Raw genomic sequence first — 10,441 nt, 5'->3', positions numbered from 1 at the left:
ACTAACTTTAGCTTGACTCCTTCTTGTATTTATTTATTTTTTTACAATTTACCAGTTCACGTGGATGGTTTTGCTTATTAAATATGACAGTAATTGCAGGGATAATAACCAAAAAACGGAGTTTATATTTCATTTTCATTTCTTTGTTGTGAGAGAGGACTAAACCATGAAGCTACATTTTTTGTTCCCAGATAAGTTAAAAACATATAAAAGCCTGCAGTTGACCTGACACAGTTATAAGCCTGCTACACAGAAACAATCAAACATGAGGAAGCAGGCCCTTAGCTGGCTTAAGCCACTTAGAGTTCTGATTTATCTTGGCAAGTCCAAGACCATAAGGATGATATCTAATGCTGTATAGACTGGTAGGTTGAAGTTCTTGGTCCAAGTTAAGATATTTGCCACATGTCCCTTTTCCCTTAGAAAGATTTTGTCTTCTCAGCTGTTAGACTGATCAGATTGGATCAGAGTCCACTTCCAGTTAGTTTGGCCTGCATTTAAAGGCTTAAGATGGATATACCTCTTTGGACTGCAGAGTGTCTGCAAACAATGACAGGTCACATTTGATTAATATCTCTTATCAGATGAAATTCAGAAAGCAACTTCAATAAATGTTGGCAGTTCTGTAGAATAGTTCAGGAACTCAAAGGGGTGTCCTCCTGGCATAAATATTTCAAATAGAAAAATGTGATTTGTGAGTTGTTTATTAAATGCTAAGTATTCAAAATTATAGAAATGCATGTGTCAGTGGTGCAATTAGAAGACTGGATTTCATGTCCCAGGTGTCCCTGCATGGGTTTCTTCTGGTCCTCTGGCTTCCTCCAACAGTCCAAAAACATTCAAGTTAAGTGAACTTGCATCGCAAAACTGGCCCTAAAATGTGCATGTGTGTGTGTGTTTGTGTGTTCATTCTGCAATGGACTGGTTCCCTGTTTAGGATTATTTCTGCCTTGTGCCTTATACCTGCTGGGATAGGCTCCAGCTGCCACACAGTATTGCTTTGGATGATTGGGTTTGGAGGATTGATAGAACATTATCAGATGTTTTACAAGAACAGGCCATTCAGGCAAAGAAAGCTCACCAGTCCTGTTCACTTAATTTCCTAAAAAACATTGAGTCGAGTTTTAAACCTCCTACTGTCCACAACACTATTCGATAATTGTAGTCCACTCATTTACATACCCATAATCAGTCATGCGTAGTGAAGAATCACCAGTCAACCTAACACAAATATCTTTGGGACATGGGAAGAACCTGAAGAGCCCAGAGAAATTTTCATACGAACACAAGGCAAACAGGTACATTTTTACAAAGTTCCATAAAGTCACAAAGATCCCCATGGCTGTAAAACAACACTGGAACACATGAATCACTCAACCACACATTAATAACATTCAGATAAAAAAAGGCACAATGCAAAATCCAGCAGGAGGTGAGTATTTGGTATTTAGTATACTGTATTAATCCCTGAGGGGAAGCAGAGTTTCTTGAAACAAATGCAAGTGATACTGATATTCCATTTGCCTTGTGCAGTCAACATTACAATAAACATACCGTAATTTATTTCACCATTTTCAAAAAATGTCAGTGCTCATGATACTGATCCAAAATCTCTTCTCTCACTCATGTTGCTAAAGATTTAATGTGCTTAAAGCTACAGTGGCATCTAGTGGTCTATTGTGGAATAGAATCTTAAGTTATTATTATTTAAAGAAAAACTAAAAAATAGAGTTGTGAAATTAAACAGAATATTGAAAGCATGAAATATGTGTGGTTAATGGTTTATTTTCAGGATTACTGCAAATACTTTAGTAATTTCCAACAGATACTTAACCAATATTTAAAATTAGATAAAATAGTTCAAGATATCTTCAGCTCTTTTGTGTAAATAACTTGTTTCACAAACTATAAGCATGCCCTGCAACTAGACCTTTCCTACAGTTTTGGTGGAAGAATTTTGTCCCATTCCTACTCGAAGAGCTGCTTCAACTTAGAATGACACTTTTGGGTTTTTATTTGTGAGCTGTTCAGTCTAAAACCAGCCACATCTCCATAACAATTTATGTTTGGACTTGGATTGGGCCACTGCAAAATTACAATTTTCATCCAATCTGATGCAGACTTGCATGTGTGTTTCAGATCATTTAATTATTTTGCTACATAACCCAGATGTGCTCCATACAGATGTCCTGACATTTTCTGTTACAGAGCAGCAATTGTACCACAGTTTGTGATGGCAATTTATCTAAGTCTTGATTCAGCAGACCATTCCCAAACCATGATTTGCCCACCACCAGTCGTGACCACTGATATGAGGTTCATCTAGTAAAGGGGTCCCCAGCTCTGGACATGGAGGGCCCCAGTGGCTGCAGGTTTTCATTCTAACTCATTTCTTAATTAGTGACCTGTTTTTGCTCCAAATTAACTTCTTATGAATTCATTTTAATTGATTTGTTTTTTTAAGATTTGTTCCCCTGAACTTCTTCATCTTTCCTCTGAATTGCTTTGTTTCTTTTGTTAAATGGCACCCAAACAGAAATGAAATGTGAAGTGAGTGAGCCAACAGAAGACAAACTAAGTCAGGGTCTCAAACTCCAACCAGTTGCTTAATTAGGTGCTGAGTCTTGTTGTTAATTAAACCCATTTTTTAATTACATGGCTTGTTGTTGCTCTCATTGTGCAATAGCATACATTTCTGAAATTGTTCATTTTCTCATTTCTAAGAGCTCCGTTAAAATGTTTTGTGGACCGGAGCAGATCAGCATTCCTGAGACCTTCACCTTTCTTTACTTTCAGATTGTTTGATCGATAATGTTGGTCATGTTTTGCTAGTCATGTTTTGGTTCATTTGGTTCATTTTGGCTGCTAATTAAGAAAAAAATAAACAAATAAGGAGTCCGGTCTTCAAGAGCAAGTCAAATAAAATTAATTCAAAAGAAGTTAATTAGGAGCAAAAACAGGTCACTAATTAAGAAAAGGGTTAGAATGAAAACCTGCCACTGCCAGGAGTTGGGGACCCCTGACCTAGTGGTATAATGTCAAAATATTCCACTCTTTATACAGCATTGTTTCAGACCTCCCTATGCATCGATGTCTGTCTTGCCAGAACCCAGTTCTCTCTGACATCATTCTGATAGCTGGGTCAAGATGAGAGTATTCTGCAAGTCCTGATTCATTGTGACTTCATAGAAAATTCTAAACATTCTTCATGGACAGGCTTCCAGATTGTACCTATATTCTATTATATTCTAATATATACTTTATTTGATTGTATTCACTATGTACGATGTTTCAAATATTAACATGCTATTCCATGTTAATATTCCATACCTTTGATGACCACTAATGAAATGAATATGTTGTGTTTTCTAAGAACATTATCTAAAAAACTAAATAAAATCATTTCTAACTTAGAACAATGTGAAATATTCAATTTTTTTATTAAAACAATTATTGAAAAGTGTTACTAAATTATATTTTAATAGATGTTCCTTATTACATCATTGCTTATGAGATCAACCTCATGATGTACTTTTTGACTTCACGGAAAATTATAAACTTGGAGAGATTATATGCACAAAGAATGGCTTCTGTTCTGTTCAGAGCAATGCTGATCAGTGCAGCCCTGACTGTAGTTTGGTGTAACCCTGGAGTCTTGGAAATGGGTTGATAAATCTTTCCAGTCCAATTGACATCAATAACTTATTCCTGAGGCACTTTTAAAAACCTCTTTTTCATAATAATATTACATATTTGATTTATTTGCATGCCAAGCAAATGACAGAACTACCAAACTTTGGTTCAGTCTTTTACATAACAGTACATACCAAAATGCCAGATTTAAACAGTGGCAAAAACTTTTTATAGTAATCAATTCTTTTATGAGACAGTTTTACAGGATATATAAGTAGGCATGTCCGGCACCCCCATATGAATAACATTATGGCATCTGCAGGGTACAACTGAGCCAGATGCCAGTGTTACCTGTAATAAAAAGCAAGTATTATTCATGTAACATCTTACATCATGCCTCAACATATGTATTTACATTCAGCAAGGGTGTCACATTTACACCCTGGAGGGCTGCTGCTAATTTAACTTTGACTTCTTTTGCCTTAATTGTTATTGACTTACTTTTTTTTCCTTTAGCCACATCCAAACAATTCTGGGATGCAACGTAAACTAACAGATGACCAGCAAACTCTACAGTCTCAAAAAGTCCACCATTTTTACTTTATTCAATCTCACATGCAGCTGTTAATCAATCCCGTTATTTACTTATGTGGCTGTTAGTGCTCCCATTCAGCCATACCACTCCTTTCCAAGAGTGATTGTTGTTTCCTGAGATCAACATTCAAATGCTTTGTCAACCACTACAGATCAGTATTTCTCAAACCTTAATTTTTTTCATTTGAAATATTTGATTCAGAAATATCCTCTTTAATAAAATCCCTGTGTGCGTCCATGTGTTTGTGTGTGTGTGTCTTCTGGTGAAGTGCACATGCGCGGGGCACGGTGCGATGCTTCAAAGGCCGCCTGACGCGTCACACAAGACAGAGAGGGCGGGACCTATAAAATATCGCGCCGCCGATCCAATCGGATTTCGGTAAATGAGGTAAGACCTAAAACATAATGAACGAAAAATCCAATCGGGTACTGAGACGTGGAGACCAGCTTCCCCAAAGAGGTGGGATTAGTGTTTGTTGTTCACTCTGAGGATGTCAGATTTGTGATTAACAAACTTGGCCCGGTAAAGTGTAAAGTGTTTTTCCTAAATATATGAATTTTCATGATATTACAATAGGATGACTTTTAAAAGTAAATTTACTTTCGCACACATAAAATCCGTTGCTGGGGAGACGCCATACATACAATAATCAGCTGCACGCCAGCACAGATTAAAATACTTGCTGGAGAGACGTATTACTGTGAGAGAAAATTAAAGGCACACAGTACAGTGATGCATATTACAGCCACATACAAGCCAGTATTACTGTAACAGAAAATAGACGGTCCTTTGCCATTTAATATAGACTGTTCCTACTAATGTTTATGCACTACTATTCTAGCGCCCGTTATTGTAACGGGCTTAATGTCTAGTATTCTATAAAAGACATCAATGCAAATGGGATCTGTCAGTTAGGTTGGTTATCTGTTGGCTAATTTTACATCTCATTATTGTATGGCTGCTTCTTAAAGAAAAAAATGGAACAATTAAAATGAAAGTCAATTAAAATTAAGGTTACACAATATGTTCTATTAACATTAGTAATCAGTTTCTAAAGTGACAGGAATGAAAACCTTCAGCCACTGTGGCCCTCCTGTTACTGAATTTGACATCCATGCTGTAGGGTAAACTCTGTATGAGGGAACACATTATACATGTGCAAGCACTGAAGTGAAAGTCCGCATAGAAAAAATAATTTGCATTAACAGCTTACAAAAGTCAGTCTGTAATCAGTAGTAATCATACCACAAAAATACATTGTAGAAGAAGCGACAATTTTTCTAAAATAACACCTATTAATGTGCGGAATTATTAGGCAACTAAATTACAAATCATTTTTAACCTCATTCACTTGTCTGTTATTAAGTTTTACAGTAAGTGCAACAAATAAGTAACTTCAAAATGACATATCAATTAACAAATTACATTTTTGGCACTTCAAAAATATACAGTGACTAATATAGCCACCTTCTTCTCAACAAATTCCATGAGCCTCCCAGCCATAGGGTCTGTCAATTTCTTAATCTGTTCACAATGATTTTTTGCTGAAGTAGCAACCACAGCCTTCTACATGCTGTTCAAACAGATGTATTGACTTGCTTCACTGTAAGTCACACATTTGAGAAGGGCCACAAGTGCTCAAAAGGATTTAAGTTAGGTGAGGAAGAGGGCCAAGTCATTATTCTGTCATCTTTGAGGCCTTTGTTGGCTAGCCAAGCAGTGGAGTACTTGGATGTATGTGACAGAGCACTGTCCTGCATAAAGATCATGACCTTCTTGAATGCTGCTGATTTCTTCCTGTACTACTGTTTGAAGAATATATCTTCCAGAAATTTACAATGGATTTGGGAGTTGATTTTCTGTCCATCTTTAATCTAAAAAGGTTCAACTAGTTCATCCTAAATTATAGCAGCTCCTACCTTGACGGTACCCTATGTCAACTAGTAATCCAGACATCAGCCCACCTGTGTGGTCCATCAAGTGTCACTCATGTTTCATCTGTCAATAAAACCTTTGAAAACTCAGAATTCTTGTATTTCTTAGCCCACTCCTGACACTTCAGCTTGTGAATCTTATTTAGTAGAGGCAGTGCTTCAGCCTTCTTGACCTTAGCCATGTCTCTGAGCACTTGACACATTGTACTTCTTGTACTTGACACTCCAGGTAGGTTGCTGCTCTTGAATATGATGGCACGGGAAACTAATGGGTTCCTGTAGCTATAAGTTTAATTCTTCTCGAGTCTTTTGCAGTTAATTTGCTCCTTTTCTTCTCCACAAGTCTTTTTTTTCAGAATCAGAACCTGAATGACTTTTATTCGCCAGTGCTTAATGTACAGGAATTTGACTTGGTAGATTCTGAGCTGCTTATAACAGAACACAACATGACACACAAATAACATAAACAGCATAAGTTAAAAAGAAAAACTTCAAACAAAAGTTGCAGAATAGTACAATTATAAAGGAGATGTGCAAATGATGATATGCAAGTGAAAGTGTGAGTATATAGTGTAAATGCACATGTACACACATACATGTACATACACTGTACACGCATAGGCACACCTTCATACAGTATATGACAGAATGCATGAATATAAAAAGAAAACAGGCTAACTTACTGGTTTGAGATGGCTATAATTCTGGGAAAGAAACTACTGAGGGGTTTGTCAGTTTTAGTTTTAATTGACCTGAAATGTTTACCAGAGGGGAGTTTTTGGAATAAGTGATGAGCTGAGTGAGATGAGTCTGTGGTGATCCTTATGATGTGGTTAGTGACATGCGATATATGCAAGTCTTCCACAGATGGAAAAGCACAGCCAATTATTTTCTCAGCAGACCTCACAACACACTGTAATTTAGATTTGGAGTGTGTCGTTGCTGACTCAAACCAGACAATAATGGAGAATGTGATTACACTTTCAATTATGGTCTTGTAAAATTGAACATGTTTGATTGACTGGTGGTCACACCTAAATAGGTTAGCAATTTCCAGAGTGTCAGTTAAATATCTTTCTTTTGTCTCATTTTCCCTAAGGTAACAAAGCTGCCTAATAATTATGCACACCTTAATATAATGCGTTAATCACTTTAAGCCACGCCCTCCCTCTTAAAATAAATAAATATCACCTGAAAATGATTACATCCAAGAAGCATTCAGATTTAAATGGGTTACAGTTGGAAAATGTACATAGAAATAATGATGAGGTCAGAACATTGGCTTGCCTAATAATATTGCAAGTAGAGTAATGACTGAAGCAATAAAAGTCTCAAAACCATCAATAAGTTTATTGAACAAAACTATTTTAATTAAAAAGTGAATTATAACACCTAGTTATAGACCAAGGGGAACTAAGGGGAAGTGTTTTCAGGATGGGAACCAGTAAGTTATGCTTCACACAAAAAGTCTCTAAATTTTGGAAGAAACTATTGTGTGTTAGCTCTGCGGTGGGCTGGCACCCTGCCCGGGGTTTGTCCCTGCCTTGTGCCCCGTGCTGGCTGGGATTGGCTCCAGCAAACCCCCATGACCCTGTGTTAGGATATAGCGGGTTGGAAAATGACTGACTGACTGACTATTGTGTTATGATAAAGCTCATGACTTACACTTCGTATTCATCCAAGGTTATGGAGAAATAACAAAAAGAGTAGTGTGTGCTTATTTACTTTGCATCCCTTTGAAAACAACCTCTGCTCTACATATTTTCAACAACGATTTAGGGTTTTTCATTTTTGGCTTGATAGCAGGGTGTATTTGGCTTCCTCGTTACAAATATTTGTTTGTCTTTTGGCTCATGTCACATCTTCTGGTCCCTCATTGAAAATACTTTTGTCATCCTTTCTGTGTTTTTTGAAATACCTGTATTATACAAATAAGAAAAGCCTGCTAGAGAAGCTTGAATGACCATTCCATCTTTCAAGAAAAGAATTTGCAAAGAAAAACAGAATGACATTAACAGTCCAGCCTGATTTGAAACTCATTTTATATTAGTTCATTTTACATCATATAGAGTGAAAGTCCCTGAAGCCTTAAAAAAGACTTAAAAATGAGAATATTCCACTTCATGAATAAAAAAGACAAAATATATACTACACAATGAAAACAAAATGCAAAATTATCAGTCAGACTAAAAAGCCAATCATATACAAAAGTAAAAATGTACAATAAATTTACTGTATTGTAAAGGCTTATTGGGAAATGTGAAGCGGACAATTCCAAGATGTGGCAAATCTTGGAGATGATAACTGAAAGGCCCCAGTTCCTGCATGAAAAAATTCTGGAAGATGCAAACCAGTCAGCTACCCTTCTGTTCCCTAAGCAGATTAGCAATACACAGAGAAGACTGTTTAGGCAAGTGCATGAAGATTGCAGCATTAATGTGTGAAACAATGGAGCAACTCCAACTATAACAACACTACCTCTGCCATCTTTTGTGAAGCCATGTGCTTAACTGATGTTTAACTACATTTAATTTTTTGCATCCTTATTCAACAGTTGCAATTTTCTAAACAGTAACATATGATATAAGCAGATGATACTGTAGCAGAGTAAAAACTGAGTTCAGATCCCAGCCTAGCCATTGTCTGCATGGAATCTACACATTCTGCTGACGTCTGCCTCTTTTTTTTTCCAGATCTCCCACGACTCAATGATACATATGTTAGTTTGATCAGTGACTCTGGCCTAACTACAAGGAGTGTGATGCAAAAGTAAGAATGACCTCCAATAGATTAGTACCCTGTCAAGGTTTGGTTTCCATCATGTACTCATTACTGCTGTATTTTCTTCAGCCTTTACTTGGCTACATGTGATTAAGAGAATCAAAAATGAATTGATAAGTACAGGCACAGAAGATGAACTACATTGCACATAAAATAACCAACACAGAAGGAAAAGATCTATGAAAACCAAAAAAAAAAAAAATATTAACTGAAATGTACTTTCAGATATATTCAAGTTAAACACATGTCTAAAACTATACTTCAAATAAAATTGTTGAACTAATTGATGTGCATGTTATGTTAACAGGGAACTCCGTATTAGTGCAGTATGTGTATTAATATGTTTACCATATAATGGACTGGAGGATAAGCACCGATCCATCCTGAACTGGAAAAGCACATTAGAAAATGGTCAAAGACCCAAAGTTTAGTGTTTTTATTATTTATTGACTTGTCCAGAAATCTAATCTGTATATATAAAATCCTAAGCCTAAAAGTGCAACAATTTTGTGTGACGTTTTAATGTCATGTTTTTTGTCACGCTTTAAATCGGGCTTATTTTAAAACCTACATATATATGTTTGGTATCATTCTTTTCAGAATTTATCGAACTTTAATGTGATGTTGTTAGATTTTCAGATTCTTATACCATTTTTAAATTATAAACTAAAATGTCAAGAAAGTTGTGTTTTTTATTTTTGATCGAGTAATCTTTCTTTCACAGGAACAAACTATTAAATAAAATGATCTATTCATAACCCCAATGTTTGTATTTAGGTGATTTAGTTAGCTGAAGGTCGAGTTACGATGACCCATTGCATACCACTTTAGTTTTCATGTGATTTTTCTTGTTATTTAAATGAGTCATTTTTTAAAAAAAGTTTTTTTTATCTATAAGAATGTCAGTTGAAAGGAATGAATCGTTTATTTAGTCTTTTATAAATACTCATCGAGCACAGTGGACCTCAGTTTAACAGGAATACTCCAATCGGTAAGACAGTAAATATTTAATTCTCATTTCATGATTTTTACTCCGTTAAATAATAATTAATTTTTCTTTTACATATTTATAGAATTTTGTTATTTTGACTCCAATAAATAACAATTTTTCTTTTGTACATTTACAGATTTTACTAATATTCTGGCCGCAACTGGTGGTTGGGCGCCAAAGGTGCCAGGGGGATTGGCCTCCCTAGTTATTATTTTCTAGCTTATTCATAGAAAACTTGTCATGTAAATGTGCTTAGTCCATTGACAGATTTTAAACTTGATTTCATTTTTTGCATTGTAGTCAGTCTTTTCTGGACTTCCTCCAATGTAGCTAAGTCTTTTTTTGTAATATGTAGACTTAAATGGTATGCAATATTGCAGATGAGGCTGTTGCATTATACAGCTTAAGAATAACATCCTGCCACAGTTCCCAAAACAGCTGGGTCAGAGGCACAGGTAAAACCTAACAATGGAAGGATAGGAACAGGCTCAGTGCATGTCTTTCTCT

The sequence above is a fragment of the Erpetoichthys calabaricus genome, chromosome 3 (assembly GCF_900747795.2).
Source record: "Erpetoichthys calabaricus chromosome 3, fErpCal1.3, whole genome shotgun sequence".
Lineage (NCBI taxonomy): Eukaryota > Metazoa > Chordata > Cladistia > Polypteriformes > Polypteridae > Erpetoichthys > Erpetoichthys calabaricus.
The sequence above is the reverse complement of the archived record's forward strand: the minus strand, read 5'-3'. Positions refer to the sequence as shown.